This window comes from Bufo bufo, chromosome 10, assembly GCF_905171765.1.
Source record: "Bufo bufo chromosome 10, aBufBuf1.1, whole genome shotgun sequence".
Classification (NCBI taxonomy): Eukaryota; Metazoa; Chordata; class Amphibia; order Anura; family Bufonidae; genus Bufo; species Bufo bufo.
The window spans coordinates 86,371,157-86,391,368 of NC_053398.1; the positions used below are offsets into that span (position 1 = coordinate 86,371,157).

A 20,212-nucleotide genomic window follows, 5' to 3' on the forward strand; every position below is an offset into this window, starting at 1 on the left:
TCAAGCCTTTATTTGTTATAATTTGGATGATTATGGCTTACAGCTTATTAAACCCCAAAGTCACAATCTCAGGTACCCTTTGCTCAGGGGGTAAGGATTAATTACCTGACTAGAGTGTGACACTTTGAGCCTAGAATACTGAACCTTTTCACAATATTCTAATTTTAAGTTGCATTACTGAAATAAATGAACTTTTGCACAATATTCTATTTTTCGAGTTTCACCTGTAGTTTGTTGTAATTGCTGGGTTTATTTTAACACACAAGAAATCTTTAGTAGCCAAATGAGGACAGGGTCTTGGTTGTTCCACCAAGTTAGTGACATTATCTTATGTATAACAATACGCAGTCGCTGGCTTAACAGTTTGCAGAATATAATATTTTCATGGAACGGCACAAAACTTGATTCTTATTTCACCAACCTTCCAGAAGACAAGTCACACAGATCATCACTGAAGCCCTAAGCTGACAGTTTCTTACAACGCTAAACAGAACTGCTATTTCTCGAAAGCCATTCAAATAATGACTTAGCGCTATTGTCTGCAATGTCCTGTCACAGTATTGTTTAACCCTTCAAAGGGTGACCTGTCCCATTTGTGCCAGTTCCCAGCACAGTATAATTTTCCAAAGTGCACGGCATTACTTCTGTCATGTACAATATCACCGCCTGCCACTACGGCTGTAGGAAACATCACTCAGTCCGTCTCTATCTGTGCCCTGTAACGTATAGCTTACATTCATTTACATACTGTACAGTCAATCACATAATCCTTCCTCTGGGAAGAGGTTAATTGCTGTTCTATGATACAGAATATAGTTCAACCGCTTCCTTATTGAAGACGAGACATAGAGGGCATCCCTTCATGCCTTGTGGCAAGATGCCTTGTATTGTCTCACCATTTCTTCCTCTGGCTCCCTATGATCACATCCCTCTCCCACAATATGCTATACTCTGTTCTCCGCTCTATTTTTGTCTCTTTTGCATCCCCCTCCAATTTTATGACGCATGACTTACATTAGCAAATTGCAAATTCTCATCACACCCACCAGAAAGTGACAATGTATAAACAACTGTATATATTTATCTGTACACATTGTGCACCATCCAACTCAATGATCCAGCTGTAACGAGGGGGAAAGGATGGCTGATTTATAATGCATGATACACACAGACGTTGTTAAATCCATATCATCCAAGACCAGTGGTCAAACTCATGTTCCTGTGAACGAATGAATGCAAGTCCTCAGACACTTATTTCAATGCTATGGCAATGCTATGCTTAACAACGTTATATATATAAAAAAAAACACCCCAAAAACACTTGTAAAAATGCATAAGAATAGAGACATCTTTTAAAAGACTCTAAAAATAGTGGTGGGGGGAATAAAGGAAGCCTTACAGCTTGGGCTTATTCAGTCATCAGTGTCCCTTCTACTGTGCTGCATCTTAGTACCTGCAAAGGTGCAATTTCAGAAGGTGTCTCAGTGCTTTTTCTCCATCAGTGGAAGACGGACAGAGCACGCATGGAATCCACATTCTGTCCGTGCTTTTCATGGACTCGTAGACTTCTATGAGTGTGCTTAGTTGGCAAACAGACCATAGCACATGTTGCTTCTCCACCCATCCAGTAGAAAATCAAGGATAAACACAACTAAGGCCCAGTTCACACTTCAGGTATTTGATCAGTTATTTCCAACAGTTAGGGCTCATTCACGCGAACGTGTGCTGCCCGTTGCCGTATTGCGGACCGCATTTGCAGATCCGCAATACACGGGCACCGTTCCGTGTGCATTCCGCATCACGGGTGCAGACCCATTCACTTCAATGGGTCTGCAAATCCGGAGATGCGGAACGGTGCAGAACAGAAGCATGGAACGGAACACTACGGAAGCACTAAAGAGTGCTTCCTGGGGTTCCATTCCGTGCCTCCGCACCGCAAAAAGATAGAACTTGCTCTATCTTTTTTGCGGAACGGACAGATCGCGGACCCATTCAGATCCCCATGTGGATGGGCCACGGTCGGTGCCTGTGCATTGCGGGCTGCAATTTGCGGTGCACAGCACGGGCTTCACACGGTCGTGTGAACAAGCCCTAATGGTAAATCAAAGCCAGCAGTAGAGCCTACTCAGAGACAAGGTATAATGGAAAAATTTCCTCCTGTTCTGTGTTTTTGACCTGTAACTGATTTTGGCTCACAATAACTGATGGAAGTACTGTAACTGACTAAATACATGAACGCAGTCTAAAATCCAAAGATACTTGTGTTGTCCATGGAGACAGCAAAAAATGGACACATGGACTCAACATGGACCCATCACATGCATCTTCACAGAGGCATCACTGACCATGTTTTCACGGATTTAAGCACGGACATGGACGTGTGAATGAGGCTTAAATCTAGAGCAATAGCTCTGTGTCACAGGACCTGGTTTCACAGCAGAAGGACAACACATTCCAGCACAAAAACATCCAAGAGTGAAAGGACAAGTGCGTATATAGCAAAAACTTGATCCACACTTTCATTAATCTTATAACCATGAGGGAAATTAAAATAATTATGTGACTGTATTCAGCTTTGTTTTCTGATGCCTTGAAAACAAAAGCAACATTACTTTGCATTATTTGATGAGAGCATCTGTCACACAGCTCCATGAAAACTCGCAAAGAAGCAGTCACAACATTCAATTTGGAGAACTGTCTGTCATATATATCACAGCATTTGGGAACGTAAATGGGGTAACTGAGGCAGTTTAGGGTGAGAAGAGAGTTTGGAGTCATTATCTTAGTGAATTATTAGAATTTGACTAACTTTAAATATACATCTGTTACTTATATTATTTCCGTTACAAGTAAGGTCTCAAGTATATGACTATTAGATATCTGTATAGAACCGTAATATGGCACCCACAGAAGTGTATGGAGCACTACTGAACTAATGTATGCCTCTGTTTTCATATTTAGGAGTCCACACTGAAATTCTGCAACAAATATGTATTGTGTGAACCCAGCCTAAACCGAACCATAGATGTAAAGCAAAAAAATACAAAAAACAAGGTGCAGAATACAAAAAGGGAGCTAGATTCTCCTGAGGGTACTAGGAGAATATTTTCATTTCTCCTTTCTACTTACTGCTATTACCAGGCCAATTTGATATTAATACAATGCATTATGTAATATAAAAAAAAAAAAAATGAATAAAACCCTGCTAAAACACTTTAGGAGCTGTACAGATATTTCAAGAGCCTAAAGTCCATGGGAGACAGCTAGGCCTCATGCACACAAACAGAAATGATAGCCGTGTAACAGCCATGACAGGGCCATTTTTACAACCAATTGAGGGTGCCATTTTTTAACAGCCAGTGAAAGTGGGCATCAAAAAATAGAACATATCATATTTTTGTCGGTTTCCAAAGCCAGACAGACCCCATTGAAATCAATGGGCCAATAGAGGGGTACATGCTTGAGACAAGTATGTACCCCTCTATTGGCTGCTAAAAACGGCTACACTATGTCAAAAAAGGGTGTTTCAGAGGTTAAAATAAATTGAAAAAAAATACTCACCTCATCCACTTGAGAACAAGAGAACACTCATTCCACACTGGAGAAAGTGGGATCTGAATTCCCAGAGTCATGATGTCACATATGTAACGCTGGGCTGCAAGTGTCCCATCGCATGCAAGTGGATGAGGTGAGTATTTTATTACTATTATTATTTTTTAATGTTGGCACTAGCGGGGGGAAGGCAGAGGCAATAAATAAATATGGGGGAAAACTGGCACCATTATATATACACTAAGCACAAAGTTAAGGATATTTGGATTTCTGTGAAATTGATGGAAAATGTAAAAAGTTCATGCTACAGTTATTATATATCATGAAAGTAGGGCATTTAAGGGTACCTTCACACTAGCATTAAAGTTTTCCGGTATTGAGTTCCGTCCTAGGGGCTCAATACCAGAAAAAAACTGATCAGTTTTATCCTAATGCATCCTGAATGGAAAGCAATCTGTTCAGGTTGCATCAGGATGTCTTCCGTTCCGTCCCTTTTACGGTATTTGGCCAGAGAAAATACTGCAGCATGCTTGACAACGACGTCTTATGCTGTTCACAAGTCGACTTATTATCTGCTGAGGCACGGCATATCAGTCTTCTTGAAGGGCAGACCTCAGGTCATTGAGGTTCTGGGGTACAGAGTTACAAGCCTCTACACAGTGACTCAGCTTATCCCATAGGTTTTTAATGGGATTAATTTCTGGGGAAAGTGAAGGTGACTCCATTTGAGGTACCCTAGTCTCCAGCAGCCGCTCCTTAATGATGCAACCGATGAGCTGGCTCATTGTCATCCATGAAGATGAAATTAGGCCTGTGTTGTTCATGCAGAGGCACAATGACTGCCTTAAAGGGGTTATCCCACTTTGCGTTTTTATACTTACCTGCTGCCACCGCACGTTCACTTCCTGGATTCTGGCTGGGGGCGGGCTTCATCTTGATTGAAGTCTTCTCCCGGCCGGTCCGCGCACTGGACTGAACGCGCACGCTGCCACGCATGTGCAATGTGACTTATTTCTGGCCAGTATAGTACAGAGCCGGAGTGCGCGTTCGCAGCTCTGTACTATTCTGGCCGGGAAGAAGTCACCGTCGCGCATGCGCGGCATCGTGCGCGTTCAGGACAGCGAGTGGCCCGGCCGGGAGAAAAGAAGGAGTCTTCTGGGCAAGCGCGACCATCGGGATTTTGCAGAAGAGCGGTGGTCGTAACCAGGGGAGACCGAGTCACAACAATAAGGTAAGTGGGGATAAATTTTATCCTAATCGGTGGGAATTTGTTAATAAAGTATATTTACAAAAATGATCACTGTCAAATCATTAACAGATTTAACAGTGATCATTATGATGGGATAACCCCTTTAATGATGTTATTCAAGTAGTACGGGCTTGTCACTGTAGCATTCACAAAGTGTACGGCAGTTCTGTATTGACTAGACACACCTGCCCACATTGTACACCACCACCAAAGGCCAACAGTGGCTGATGCATAGTGCTCTACTTGATGTCTCCAACATTGTTGGCGGCCCTCATTTCTGCTCAGCATGAATCAACTTTCATCAGTGAACAGCAGTGACGACCACTGGTTCCTCATCCAGCATAAATGCTCCCTGGCCCATGCAATACGATGACGCCTGTGGTCAGGTGGTGTTCATTAGTGGGGCCATTATCTATACTGGGGACCATTATAACGACTGGGGGCAGAAAGGTCTGCATTATTTACACTGGGGCACTACGGGAGTTACAGTATACGAGGGTACTGCAGGTTGTTGTTGTTTTTACAAAAACTCAATAAAATGCATCCATGTTTAATAGACATTTAAAATGGATACAAAACAGACATAAAAAATTAATACACGTCCAAAAAATTGCTGCATACACACCGATGTAAAAAGGCGTGTATGGAAGAAAACAGCTGACAAAAAGTTGCCAATTTTAGCACATTGGCATCTTTGGAAGGTTTTCAGTTCCATTTATTACTTTTCCAAAAAGTGGGCAGAGTGGGGCAGGGAGAGGGCAGTATGTGGTGTACATTAGACCCTAAATCTATACCAGCTACCCTGCGAGTGTAACTTTTTTCTTTTTTGCTAAAAAGTGGCAAGGCATATTTAGTAATTGAACCTGGTCCATAAATATTGGGACATCGACACAATTCTAAAATTTTTGGCTCTATACACCACCACAATGGATTTGAAATTAAACGAACAAGATGTGCTTTATCTGCAGACTGTCAGCTTTAATTTGAGGGTATTTACATCCAAATCAGGTGAACGGTGTAGGAATTACAACAGTTTGCATATGTGCCTCCCACTTGTTAAGGAACCAAAAATAACGGGACAGAATAATAATCATAAATCAAACTTTCACTTTTTAATACTTGGTTGCAAATCCTTTGCAGTCAATTACAGCATGAAGTCTGGAACGACGCTGGGTTTCATCCCTGGTGATGCTCTGCCAGGCCTCTACTGCAACTGTCTTCAGTTCCTGCTTGTTCTTGGGGCATTTTCCCTTCAGTTTTGTCTTCAGGAAGTGAAATGCATGCTCAATCGGATTCAGGTCAGGTGATTGACTTGGCCATTGCATAACATTCCACTTCTTTCCCTTAAAAAACTCTTTGGTTGCTTTTGCAGTATGCTTTTGGTCATTGTCCATCTGTACTGTGAAGCGCCGTCCAATGAGTTCTGAAGCAGTTGGCTGAATATGAGCAGATACTATTTCCCGAAACACTTCAGAATTCATCCTGCTGCTTTTGTCAGCAGTCACATCATCAATAAATACAAGAGAACCAGTTCCATTGGCAGCCATACATGCCCACGCCATGATACTACCACCACCATGCTTCACTGATGAGGTGGTATGCTTAGGATCATGAGCAGTTCCTTTCCTTCTCCATACTCTTCTCTTCCCATCACTCTGGTACAAGTTGATCTTGGTCTCATCTGTCCATAGGATGTTGTTCCAGAACTGTGAAGGCTTTTTTAGATGTCATTTGGCAAACTTTAATCTGGCCTTCCTGTTTTTGAGGCTCACCAATGGTTTACATCTTGTGGTGAACCCTCTGTATTCACTCTGGTGAAGTCTTCTATTTATTGTTGACTCTGACACACATACACCTACCTTCTGGAGAGTGTTCTTGATCTGGCGAACTGTTGTGAAGGGTGTTTTCTTCACCAGGGAAAGAATTCTTTGGTCACCCACCACAGTTGTTTTCCACGGTCTTCCGGGTCTTTTGGTGTTGCTGAGCTCACCGGTGCGTTCCTTCTTTTTAAGAATGTTCCAAAAAGTTGTTTTGGCCATGCCTAATGTTTTTGCTATCTCTCTGATGGGTTTGTTTTGTTTTTTCACCATAATGATGGTTTGCTTCACTGATAGTGACAGCTCTTTGGATCTCATTTTGAGATTGACAGCAACAGATTCCAAATGCAAATAGCACACTTGAAATGAACTCTGAACCTTTTATCTGCTCATTGTAATTGCGATAATGAGGGAATAACACACCCCTGGCCATGGAACAGCTGAGAAGCGAGTTGTCCCATTACTTTTGGTTCCGTAACAAGTGGGAGGCACATATGCAAACTGTTGTAATTTCTACACCGTTCACCTGATTTGGATGTAAATACCCTAAAATTAAAGCGGACAGTCTGTAGTTAAAGCACATATTGTTTGTTTAATTTCAAATCCATTTTGGTGGTGCATAGAGCCAAAAATGTTACAATTGTGTCGATGTCCCAATATTTATGGACCTGACTGTATAGACAGACCGCAGGTGTAGCCAGTTGTGCTCTCACACATCTTATATAATTTTACCCCATATCTGGAACGCCTGAAGGGAATAAACTGACGGAAGGAAAGGCGGCCTTTAAATCTAAAAAGGGATTCAGCGACGGATAGATTTTTATCAGGGGTATATAAGGAGGGAAATAAGGGGTCTCAATTTATTTAGGCGGTCGTAGGCTGGGTCAGTTCTGGGGAAGACTTGGGCATTGTCCAAAAAATGCATAAACCGCATTAGGGCTTCATAGCGGTTTTGGGACATAACTGCTGCAAACACAGGGGTTGAGTGGACAGTACTCGCAGCCCAATAGGATCGGACAGATGGCTTTTTTACAATGCCCATGTCCAGGGTAAGCCCCAAAAAGACGTGGGCTTTTGTATAGCAAATTGTGTGGCGTACAGATTAGTTTGCTGCACAATTAATTCCAGGACTTTATTGTCCACAAATAAACAAATAAATAAAAAAAATAATAAGGGGCAAAATTGGTGACATCCACATTAATTTGGGGAGTAGATAAAAATTGGGGTACTTGGGGGAAAATGAAGCAGGAATGAATGCGATGAGGTGGCGACTTCTACCACCATAGGGCTATGTGGTCTGGAGATGGAAGCAAAGCTGGTCCCTGCTATTGGAAAATATTTCTGCCTCTGAAGCGGTGTCGGTGTCGAGTATAGAAATTCATATGCCTGCTCCGCACTGTATAATCTCAGAGCCGTTCTTTTTACTAAAAAGCTCAGAAACAAAAAATTATATATCCCACCCTAAAAATTCAAAGTAAATGTTCGCTAGCATCAGTAGCAGTGCATCCATTGACTGACAATTATGGACAGACCCTAACAGATGCCCACTGACCGACTAACAGATGGACAGTGACAGATGGCCTCTGACCGCCAGTGACAGACGGACAGCAACAGATGGCCTCTGACCGTCAGTAACAGATGGACACAGGGTCTCTAATGAAAGTAACTGACGGCCTATTGACGGACGCCTAATTACGGACACCTCTCTCCTCTTCTGAGGAGAGAGAACTATTCCGGGGCGGCGGCGGCTGGCATATAGTTTGCGCATGCACTGCCATCTTTGTTGAGGTACTGGGGTGTGGGGTGAGGATCGGGATCCAGCTTTTTTATGGGGAAGCTGGCGGACCTAATCCTTGCACCGGAGACTTTCGGTGATCAGAGACTGCTTGTCACTGTCTCTGATCACTGCCCCAGCCCTCAGCTACCTTTGGTAGCTGCTTCTTTGTAGCGCTAGCTTAGGCTAAAGTACCGCCGTAAAAAGGCGGCGCTCCAGCCCAAGGCCCCTTAGTGCCGTAAAAACACGTATGGGTGGTCACTAAGGGGTTAATGTCATCATTTAGAATTTTGGATTCTGCACAATGCTGATTGCTTTGTTAAGAAGGATCCAAAAGTAACTGGTTAAAACTGGATTGGTTTCATAAGGATGAATTGGAAGGGGCAAGGGTATAAAAAGTGAGTGCAGCATCATCCCAGGGCAATTCCTTGACACAAGACATCTTGTTGGCTTGCTATTGTCTATGGTTTGAAGAAAATTACCTAGTGCAGTACTTATGTTGTGGTCCAAGTGCCTGGTCGCGACAGATACTTTAATACCATGCACTGTATGTCAGGATTTGGGCAGTTTCCTCTGGTTTTTATTATTCATAGTGATTCCTTTCACCTTGTATTAAACTGTTATATTTATCTATAGGTCTTGTATATATTATTATACCCCGAAGATGAAAATGCTTCTGAGGACATATAGCAGTGTATCTGTGAATTTAAAGAAAATCTATAGAATCTAATTAAATGCTTGAATCTAGCAGAAGCCGCAATTTCTCCTCAGCGGACATGATTTACTGGCAGACTGCTAATTAATTAACCGCTTGGATCAGTATGAAAACCGACACAGATGATTAGTAACTACTTTTTTGCTTATTCCCTATAATAAAAATAAGAACAAAATGGCTGTTCCTCTTAGTTTACAGAGGTGTTGTTTGGAACCCTACAGCGAAGAGGTGTTTCTTTAGCTAACTGCAGCGTTCTTCTGAATCCTACAAATGTTCAAAATGTCTTTGATAATATAAAGCTTCTTCTTTCAGCTGCGTGATAAACTATTGACCATCACTACAGCATCCACAGAGGTTGTCATCCAGCTAGGATGGGCAGCAGATCTCCTGACATACAGTACTGTGGTTAAAGAGGGGAAAAAATGAAAGATACATAAAAGGCCCAAATAAGGCCCTCGTGGGCCACTGAGACTAATTTTGCCTCACAGAGAAAGAAATGAACTGACTGCTCTTGAGGGTCTCGGAACTCGGTTTCCCACTAATATTCCAAATAGAGCCCGGCTGTCTGTAGAGCTTTTTAGTATCAATTGTGTTTTTTTGTTAAAATGAAGGGTTAAAAGTATACTAAAAATACCATACATACAAGCTGCTGTAGTATCATAGTACAAATTATGCAGCGCTACCCAATAGCAGTATGCTCAGTAATGTAAGTGATTTGTCACATGAAGCTACCTCCCGCAGCACCATATACTGTATATAAGGAACCTGGCCATCATTCTTTAGACATTTTCCTCATGTTGTGTGGTCCAGTTTGCGCAGAGGAGCATAAAACCTATAAAAAACCATGCAACATTTTCTAACGTACTGTTAGGAAGCCCATGTGAAGTCAGTCCAGTCATACAGTAGACAAGGGTATGAAATGGTCAGTACTGCAGCCAATTCACTGGGGACGGTTACTGATTCACTGTAAATGTGCTCCTTTATTTTATACAGATTGTAGAAGAGAAAACAGTGTAAGAACAATTTAAAAGGGAATAATTCTAGTTTCTTATCCACCCAAGCAGGAAACAAAATATCTGCAGCTGCCCTCGACCATAAACTATAAAAATCTACTATAGATAGTCAATAAAATGTCTGTAGCAGATCTTCTTATCATGTTGGTGAAACAGATCTCCCAGTAGCCCATGAATAAATTAGAAGCAAATTGAATCCCCAGTGGCCTGCTGCTAGAAAAATACCTTCACACACCAAATAAATGTCTTCTAAATTTAAAGCGGAACAGCATCAGTACACAGCTGCATGTTAAACAGGTGTGACAAACAGCGGTAAACCCTCACACGTTGTTCCCATCTCCTCTAGTCTGTCCTGTCTCTTATAATCGCATCTGTTGTGTAGCTATGAATATTCATCCGTGTTGGTAAAAATCGGCTTATATCTGATGTCATCTGATTACAATAATAATACAAATAATATCTCAATTATTTCTGATACAGAAATAGATTAGTAAATAGATAAATCATAGATAGATAAATAGGAGATAGATAGATACAGTAGATAGATAGGAGATAGATAGATAGATAGATTATAGAAGATAGATAGATAGATAGATAGATAGATAGATAGATAGATAGATAGATAGATAGATAGATATGAGATAGATAGATAGATAGATAGATAATAGAAGATAGATATAGATAGATAGATAGATCGATAATAGATAGTAGATAGATAGATAGATAAATAGATAAATAAAAAAAGCAAAAAGGCAGGCAGCACAGCAGTAAGAAGAGTAAAACCAACTATAAATATAAATTGACTGAACTCCACAGCACTTCCAAAATCAAACGTGTGTTTATTCACCAAGTGACAGCGATGTTTCAGTCCACTCAATGGAACCTTTCTCAACCAGTGATGACATCAGCAGTCATCACTGCTTGAGAAAGGTTCCATTGAGAGGACCGAAACATCGCTGTCACTTGGTGAATAAACACACATTTGATTTTGGAAGTGCTGTGGAGTTCAGTCAATTTATAGATAGAAAGATAGATAGATAGATAGATAGATAGATAGATAGATAGATAGATAGATAGATAGATAGATAGATAGATTAAATCCACAAATAAACCACCGGCACAAACATCACAGCAGACTGGCCTCTTTAGCCTACCTCCATCTTTTTAAATGACCTCAGGATAGGTCATCAATATCAGATCGGCGGAGGTCCGACACCCGGCATCTCCGCCGATCAGCTGTTTGAAGAGGAGGCGTGCGCCGTGCCAGCGCTGCCTCCTCTTCACTATTTACCTTCTCGCTGTCGCCTTATTCATTTCAATGGGAGGGATCGTTCCCATACACTTGTATAGGAGCGTTCTGTCCTATTGAAATGAATGGGACGGCTTGGGTGTAATTACACCTGCTCACCGCTGTAGAGGTGATGGCGAGAAGGTAAACAGTGAAGAGGAGGCAGCGCTGGCATGGCACGCGCCTCCTCTTCAAACAGCTGATCGGCGGGGGTGCCAGGTGTCTGACCCCGGCCGATCTGATATTGATGACCAATCTTGAGGATAGGTCATCAATATTAAAAGCCCAGAGAACCCCTTTAATAATATACTTTACACCATGGCAGAAATGTCTGACCTCAAAAGATGCAACAAAAGGCCAAAAAAGCAACAACCCAACAGTTGGTTTGACCGGGAGTGTAAAGATATAAGGAAGGCGCTAAGATTTGCCTCAAATAGGAAACACCAAGATCCGAACAACCCCAGTCTGAGGAAACCTAAAACAACATACAAAGGCAATACAAAAATACCCTCAGAAAGAAAAAGCAAAGCAACATCTCAACCAAGCTCCTCCAACTCCAAGATGCTCTCCAGGACAATTCCTTCTGGGAACTATGGAAGCACAAGGACAAAACCAGCAAGAACACCAACCTCCACATCCAAAACAGCAACATCTGGCTCCAGTACTTCAAGGATCTTTACAAAGCCATCTCGAAGGAGGACCAAATCCCAGAACAAAAAGAAATCATGAAAAAGCTGAAGGTTCCTAAACCCTCTAGACACACCGATCACACTGCAGGAGATAACAGAGAGGATCTCAGTGATAAAGAGTAAGAAAGCCAGCGGCCCAGATGGGATCCTTCCAGAAATGATCAAATACAGCCCGCCAGGTATCCAGGCCGCATTAGTAAAACTCTACAATGTTGTGCTGAGTGCCGGCTACTTCCCCTAGAGCTGGAACCAGGGCATCATCACCCCCATACACAAAGGCGGAGACAGGTATGACCCAGCCAACTAAAGAGGGATATGCGTCAGCAGCAACCTGGGAAAATTCCTCAGCAGTATCCTGAATAAGAGGATCCTCAGCTTCCTCACCCAGCACAACATCCTCAGCAGAAGCCAAGCAGGCTTCATACCAAACCACGCACCACGTACCACATCTACACCCTGCAGAGCTTCATCAAGAGTCATGTCCACAATACAAAGCATGGAAAGATCTATGCCTGCTTTGTGGACTTGAAGAAGGCCTTTGACTCAGTGTGGCACCCGGGCCTATTCCTGAAACTTCTTGAAAGCAGAATAGGGGGAAAAACATATGATGTCCTCAGAAGTTCCTACACTGAGAACAGATGCAGCGTGAAGGTAAATGGGAGGAGAATAGCTTGATTCCATCACAGCCGAGGAGTCAGACAGGGCTGCAGCCTCAGTCCAACCTGGAGAATTTCAGTAAAACGTGGGCGCTTCCCATCAATCCAAACTAAACTAACATCATGGTGTTCCAGAAAAGAAATCAGAAAGCAGCCAGCGTCCGCCCTTCCTGCTAAACAACTGTCCACTTTCAGAAACCGACAGCTACACCTACCTGGGCCTAGAAATGAGCCAATCAGAGAGTTTTAAGAAAGCCATGGAAACACTGAAAGACAAGGCGAGTAAAGCCTTCTATGCCATCAGAAGGCGTCTGTATCACCTTAAAGCACCAGTGAACGTCTGGCTTAAAATCCTTGACACAATCATCGCCCCAATCCTCCTGTATGGCAGCGAAGTCTGGGGCCCAGACATATACCCAGACCGGGCAAAATTGGGACTCTGGGCCAACAGAACTATTCCACCTAGAACTTTGCAAACACTTTCTCCAGGTCCACAGGAGCACCTCAATCAGCGCCTGTCGAGCAGACCTGGGCAGATTCCCACTTTACTTTGCTGTCCAGAAGAAGGCGCTATTATTCAGAGCCCATTTGCATAGCAGCAGTCCCAGCTCCTACCATCACAAAGCCTTGCTACACCAAAAAGCCCCAGAAAAACAAAGCACCCTGCAACAAGTCACCCAAACCCAGCCTGGCCAAGCCACCAACCAATACAGCCTGGCAAAGGGGGAAATCCAGAGGACGATACACAAGAGCTATACGACATACGAACATCACAGAAGCTAACAGTATACAAGAGCCTGCAGAGGGAGTACAAACTGGCCCCATATCCGGAGAAACTCTCCAATCCAAGAGACCGACAGATCCTGAGTCGGTACAGACTGAGCACCCACACCCTGCTCATTGAATCCGGGCATCACCGACAGAGGTACATGCCCAGGGAGAGCAGACTGTGCCAGCAGTGCGACCAGGAGGCCATGGAGGATAGAGGCTCATTTCCTGCTGCGGTGCCCCAAATACTCAGCAGTGAGGGAGACTCACTTCAGGAGACTGTCTGATCTCTGCCCAGACTTCACCTCCATGGAGGAGGAAGAGAGACTCTCCATACTGATGGGGGAAGTGGAGAACACAGCGGCAATAGCAGCACAATATATTACTGCCTGCCATAGACTGAGAGAAGCCTGAAATACCATGAACTCCTTTATCCCCACCCTGGACATGTTCCCAACCCACAACCCTATCCAATTATTTCCCACTTGCTTTGGCAATGCTAAAATGTATTTAGTCCTGCCAATAAAGCTTATTTGATTTGATTTAATTAGTTAGATAGATAGATAGATAGATAGATAGATAGATAGATAGATAGATAGATAGATAGATAGATGGATAGATGATAGATGGATAGATAATATATTCTAGATGGATGAATAGATAGGTAGATAGTAGATAAATGGATAGAACTAGGGAACCCCAGAGACCGGAAAATCTTGAGCCGCTAAAGACTGAGCGCCCACAGCCTGGCTGTCGAATCCGGACGGCATCGACAGAGCTACATGCCTAGAGAAAGCACACTGTGCCAGCAGTGCCACCTGGAGGCGATGGAGGATGAGGCCCACTTCCTGATATACTGTCCCAAATACTCAGCAGTTAGGGGCATCCACTTTAGGAGACTCTCTGACCTACTCCCAGACTTCAGCTCCATGGAGGAGGACACAGACTGAAAGGAGCCTGATATGCCATGGACTCCGATAATGTGACCCGGGGTGTGTCCAACCCCACCCTCCCCCTGTCTTGATACGCCACGGACTCCTATACACCGACCCCGGGTGTGTCCCCATTCCTCAACCCCCTATTTCCTACATGCTTTGGCAATACTAATGTATAATTTTAAACCTGCCAATAAAGCTTTATTGATAGATAGATAGATAGATAGATAGATAATATATAGATGCTAGATGGATGGATAAATAGATAGATATGAGAGAGATAGATAGATAGATAGATAGATAGATAGATAGATTTTTACATAGTCTTCTGTAGGCCATTGCTTTGGTTGCCCTCCTCTGAACCCTCTCTAATATGTCTTTCTTTCGCACATTCAAAATACACTATCTCTGTCGAAGCTAAAGACTGTGACCACTTTCATTAGACAGTATAAGGATGTACCTGATTTATAACAGTGAATGAGGCTGGATGACATATCCGGCACACCATTAGACTGTCTATTTTAAGTTTATACCTAGTTGAATTAGTTTGCACCAGAATTCTGCACCAAAACAGTCATGCCCCTTTTCCAATAAGCCACACCAACTTTTGAAAAAATTTCTAAAATCCCTGATAAATATGGTGCAAGGCATGCCAGAATTCTGGTACATTTTCAAAGGCTAATATGTCCCACTGTTTAACTGATCGTGTCTGATATCTAAGACCTGTTACACACTTGCGCTGTTGTTTTCCAGGATTGAGATCCGGCAGAGGATCTCAAAACAGGAAAAAGCGGTTCTGTTTAGTCCTCATGCATTCTGAATGGAAAGAGATCCGTACAGGATGTATCAGGATGTCTTCCGTTCCATCAGCATTCAGTCCTGTGACTGGACACGAAACCGCTGCAAGCTTCAGTTTTCTCTCCGGTCATATTAACGTGGAAAAAATGATTCGTCACTAAACACAATGTAAGTCAATGTTGACGGATGTGTTTTTTTACAATCCTAAAACACTGGATCTGTCACCCATTGACTTTCAATGTATTTAGTGACGAATCCGGTTTGTTCCGTTTTGATTTCACACAACCGCATCCTAACGGAACGGATACATCCTGATGTGCAAAATCAAAACGGATCCTTTTAATTCCAGTTTTGAGATCCTCTGCCGGATCTCAAAACTGAAATTAACAATGTAAGTGTGAACAGGCCTAATAAAGGGTCACTGAGCTTCTAAAACACTTGATATGTTCCCCCATCGATCTCTAGAACGGGACGACAGAAGCACTGGCATATCATTCTCTCGAGGGCAGAATTGAGATGGGCCCCTATTGTGCGTATCTCCTGCAGTGAGGACAGAAGAGTGATACACAAGCGCTTCCCTCATCTCCTTCTAGGGATCGCGGGGGTCTCAGCGCTTAGGCCTCCACCAATCAAAACTTTTGATATGTCTAGATAACAAATTAAAAGTTGTTTGAAAACATATTGACCCTTTAAATGGTCATAACACCGTGTGACTAATTGTGAACAGTGCACCTTCTATTGTTTAGGGCATATTCACACAGCGGATATTTCCTGACTCTCTGCCTTCTGCTGCAGTTTTACATTTTGAAAGTGTGTGTGTGGAATGGGGGTGTCCACCTGCAGCTTTAGCCCTCATTCAGGGGGTCTAATTCCTGAGCAGACACCTACTAAGGATTCCAGCAGTGACTGCATAGAAACCACTCACAGAAGGGACATGTTTCTTCTTGATGCAGTCTGGAAATCCATGCATCAAGAGAGTCCATGGTGGTATGGACTTCCATTGACAACAAGTTTTAGAAGAATTTGTGCACAGAAAATGCAGGGTGAATGAGCCCTTAACAGATTCCTTTCTTTAGCAGCTTCTATCTGAAGATTGGACAGTAGTCATTTTCTACTCTACTGTATATCCTTAGCGGGAACTTTTTATCTGGAAATAAACCATTACATATCATTTCCTTCTCTATTTTGTCTGACAAATACCCAGGTGGTTTAGACACATGAATGACTGGACTCCCAACATCTGGAGTCTATGCATTTTTAATTTTTGTTATGTGTAGATGTTTTAATTGTGTTAGCCTATCGGCAGGATTTCTCTTCAGGGATTCTAGTATACTTTTATTGTTATGACTGCAACAATCACTAAGAAAAAAATAAAAAAATAAAAAAATAAAACAGGAATGCTTCACCAAGTGTTCCACCAGACAAGAGGACGATGGGCCCATTTACAACTGCAGATTATTGGGACAATTATTGGGAATGAACATTCATACAAACACTACTCCCCAATAACTGTCCAAAAAATGGTCAGCTGGCGGTTGATCCGTCATTTATACGACACACAAAATCATTTGTCAGCAGCACATTGAACAGTGCAAACATCATTCACATCTATATAGAGGGGATGATTTCTTCATGTAAATGGTGCTGACACAAGAGGGCAATGATTGTGAATGAACGGTTTGTTCCCGAGCATTGCCTGTATATGAACCAATGTAGTATATGGGCTGGAGTAATACTAAGCGGACTCAATCTTAATCCAACCCAGTAAATAAGCCAGGATAATACAACAGCACAGCAATAAAGAAATCCCGAACACAGCCAGAAAGTAACAACATGTATTCATGATCGCTCTTCATTAATGGCAATGGGTAACAGCCAGTTGAGTGTCCAAGCCCATTATTTCAAGATCTCACTTTAATGGAGCAAAAATAAAAGACAAGGTTAGTCAGCACATCCTGTAAAATGAAATAAATGCACATCGCCATGGCTGAAAGTACAAAGTAAAAGCAAGCACAAAGTAACTTGCATCTGAGCTTCCTAGCAAATAGATTTTCATCAAAATCATTTGTGCCCGTCCACCAGCCTGCTCACCTTGAACTTATTGGAGGCCTGTTGGCACAAGGAGAGGAGTCATTAGGGTCCCATCTAGAAAATCTCCTGTTTAACGTGTGTGCAGCTTAAAAATATCTGTGACATTCAGTGTACTTTTTACGTAGACCGTGCGTGTCAGCTGCAGACAGTTACATTACCTGCGCTACATCTCCTGTATAACGTTTGGGCAGGCTAAATATCAGTGACATTCAGTTTTATTTTTTCGCTGCTGGTGGCAGCAACATTACCTACGCTACATCTCCTGTATAACGTTTGCGCATCATAAATATCAGTGATATTCCCTGTAATTTTTTATTAGCCGCTGGTGACAGTGACATTACCTGCACTACATCTCCTGTATAACGTGTGCGCAGCCTAAATATCTGTGACATTCAGTTTAATATATTTGCGCATACACTTACAAAACCTGCGCTACTGTAAGTGTGACATACTTGCAAGCATATATACCATTTAATATGCAGAAGGCGAGCAGTAAGGGACGGGGACGTGGCCGTGTTGCTGATGGTGCACGCAGAGGCCGTGGCCCTGAGCGCGGTGAAACTGTGCCTGCTGCCAGAGCACAAGAAACACACTCATCCACGATACCTAGCTTCATATCCCAGTTTGCAGGGCGGCGCAGGACAAAACTCTCGAAGTCACACCAGTGCGACCAGGTGGTCGGTTGGATTGCAGCAGATAATGCTTCCAGTTGGTTAAGAACCACCCTATATTCCACAAAGTCCAGTCTCAGTAGCCAAGAGTCTGGTCAACAGAATCCTCACCCTGATCCTCCTTCCTCCCACCATGGAGAGTCTTGGCAAAACAAGTGAATCCACACTCGAATATTCCGAGGAGCTCTTTTCATCGCCATTCTTTGATTTGGGCCTCTCGCCAAGCCCACTTGAGGAGGGACATGAGGAGATCGTGTGCACTGATGCCCAAACTCTTGAGCATCCACAGTCACAACAAGATGACGGTGGGCATCGGCAATTCGTTTTTCAGGAGGTGGATGATGATGATGAGACACAGTTGGCAATACCTCAACGGCAATTAGTGTCTCAAGAGTTTGATGATAAGGAAGAGACAAAGTTATTAATAAGTGAGGTTGTTGTTAGGTCAACAAGTCAGGAGGATGACCAGAGTGAGGAAGTGGAAGAGGAGGTGCTGGACGATTAAATCACTGACCCAACCTGGGAAGGTGGCAAGCCGAGCGAGGACAGCAGTACAGAGGGGGAGGGATCCGCAGCACCGCAACAGGCTAGAAGAGGCAGTGGAGTGGCAAAAGGGAGAAGGCGGGCCACACCAAACAGGCCCGCAACTGTTCCCCGGAGTACCTCCTTGCGGAAATCTCCCTTGCCAAGGGCTAGGTGTTCGGAAGTCTGGTGCTTTTTTAAGGAAAGTGCGGACAATAAAAGAATTGTCATTTGCGACCTGTGCCGTACCAAATTGAGCAAGGGCGTGAACACTAGCAACCTCATTACCACCAGCATGATCTGCCACATGGCATCAAAGCACCCTAATAGGTGGGTCGAACGCCTGGGTCCACAATTTGTGTCTTTGTGTCTACACATGTTGGCCAGGCTTTGTGAGCAGCAGAGGGCAGTAGTGAAATACCAGCTGCAACATGGTCGTCGCCTTTCCAGTCAGCTTCCGCTCTTCACAAGCGACGAGTGGGCATGGATGTCTGACCTCTGTGAGGTTTTACACAACTTTGAGGAATCAACACAGATGGTGAGAGGCGATGCCGCTACCGTATTATCAGCGTAACCATCCCACTTCTGTGTCTACTGAAATGCTCGCTGCTCACAATAAAGGAAGATGGAATGGGGGAAGACAGTACACAGGGTGATAGCCAGACCAGATGGTGAGGAGGAGGAGGAGGAGCAGGAGACAGTTGCCTTCGCTACTGAGGGTAGCACCCACAGCGGGTTTATTCCATCTGTTCAGCGTGGATGGGCTGAAGAGGAGGAAGAGGATGAGGAGATTGAGAGTCATCCTCCTAATGAGGACAGCAAAGTCTTGCTTGTTAGGACACTGGCACACATGACTGTTATGCTACCTTTCCCGTCACCCTCGTGTTATACGCATTTTGGCCAACATCGATTACTGGTTGTTCACCCTTCTCGACCCCCGCTACAAAGAGAACTTCTCATCTCTCATTTCTGTGGTGGAGGGGACGAGCAAAATGGTGTAATACCAGAAGGTCCTTGTGGAAAAATTGCTCAACAGAGGCAAAGCAACACTGGGACAGTTTCATGACACCCCACCAGCAACCTCACCCTGATGCGCGGCCTAGTGTCATAAAGGAGAGAAAAGTTTTGGAAGATGGTGAAGGAATACATAGCAGACTGTGTCAGCGTCCTCAATGATCCCTCTGTGCCTTACAACTATTGGGTGTCCAAGCTGGACATGTGGCACAAACTCTACGCCTTGGAGGTGCTGGCCTGCCCTGCCGCCAGCGTTTTGTCAGAGCGGGTACTTAGTGCTGCTGGGGGCATAATAACTGATAAGCGCATCTGACTGTCAACTGAAAATGCTGACAGGTTGACTCTTATCAAAATGAACAAGGGCTGAATTGCCCCTGACTTCTCTACTCCACCAGAGGAAAGCGGCTGAAAATAAAGGCACTTTAAATGTGGCTTTTATGATATATTGAATACACTGTATTCCCGTGCACCCCTTCCATCACAAAAAAGGGTATGTGGTTCAATCTTCCTTTTCTCGTCCTCCTCCTCCATCATATCAACATGCTTATTAGGCTGCCCTCGCTCCTAATGTTTTAGAGGGTCAGCTCACCCACAGACCCTCAACCATAATTTTTTCGATGGTCAGCTCAGCAGCAGACTCTCACCCCTAATTTTTTAGAT

At 43.5% G+C, this 20,212-nt stretch overlaps 1 protein-coding gene across 1 annotated transcript in view; it reads right to left on the reverse strand.

Moving 5' to 3' along the window:
- NRXN2 (neurexin 2) overlaps positions 1-20,212 on the reverse strand; it is a 586,635-nt gene that overhangs the window by 370,153 nt on the left and 196,270 nt on the right. The gene's annotated exons all lie outside the window — the stretch shown is intronic.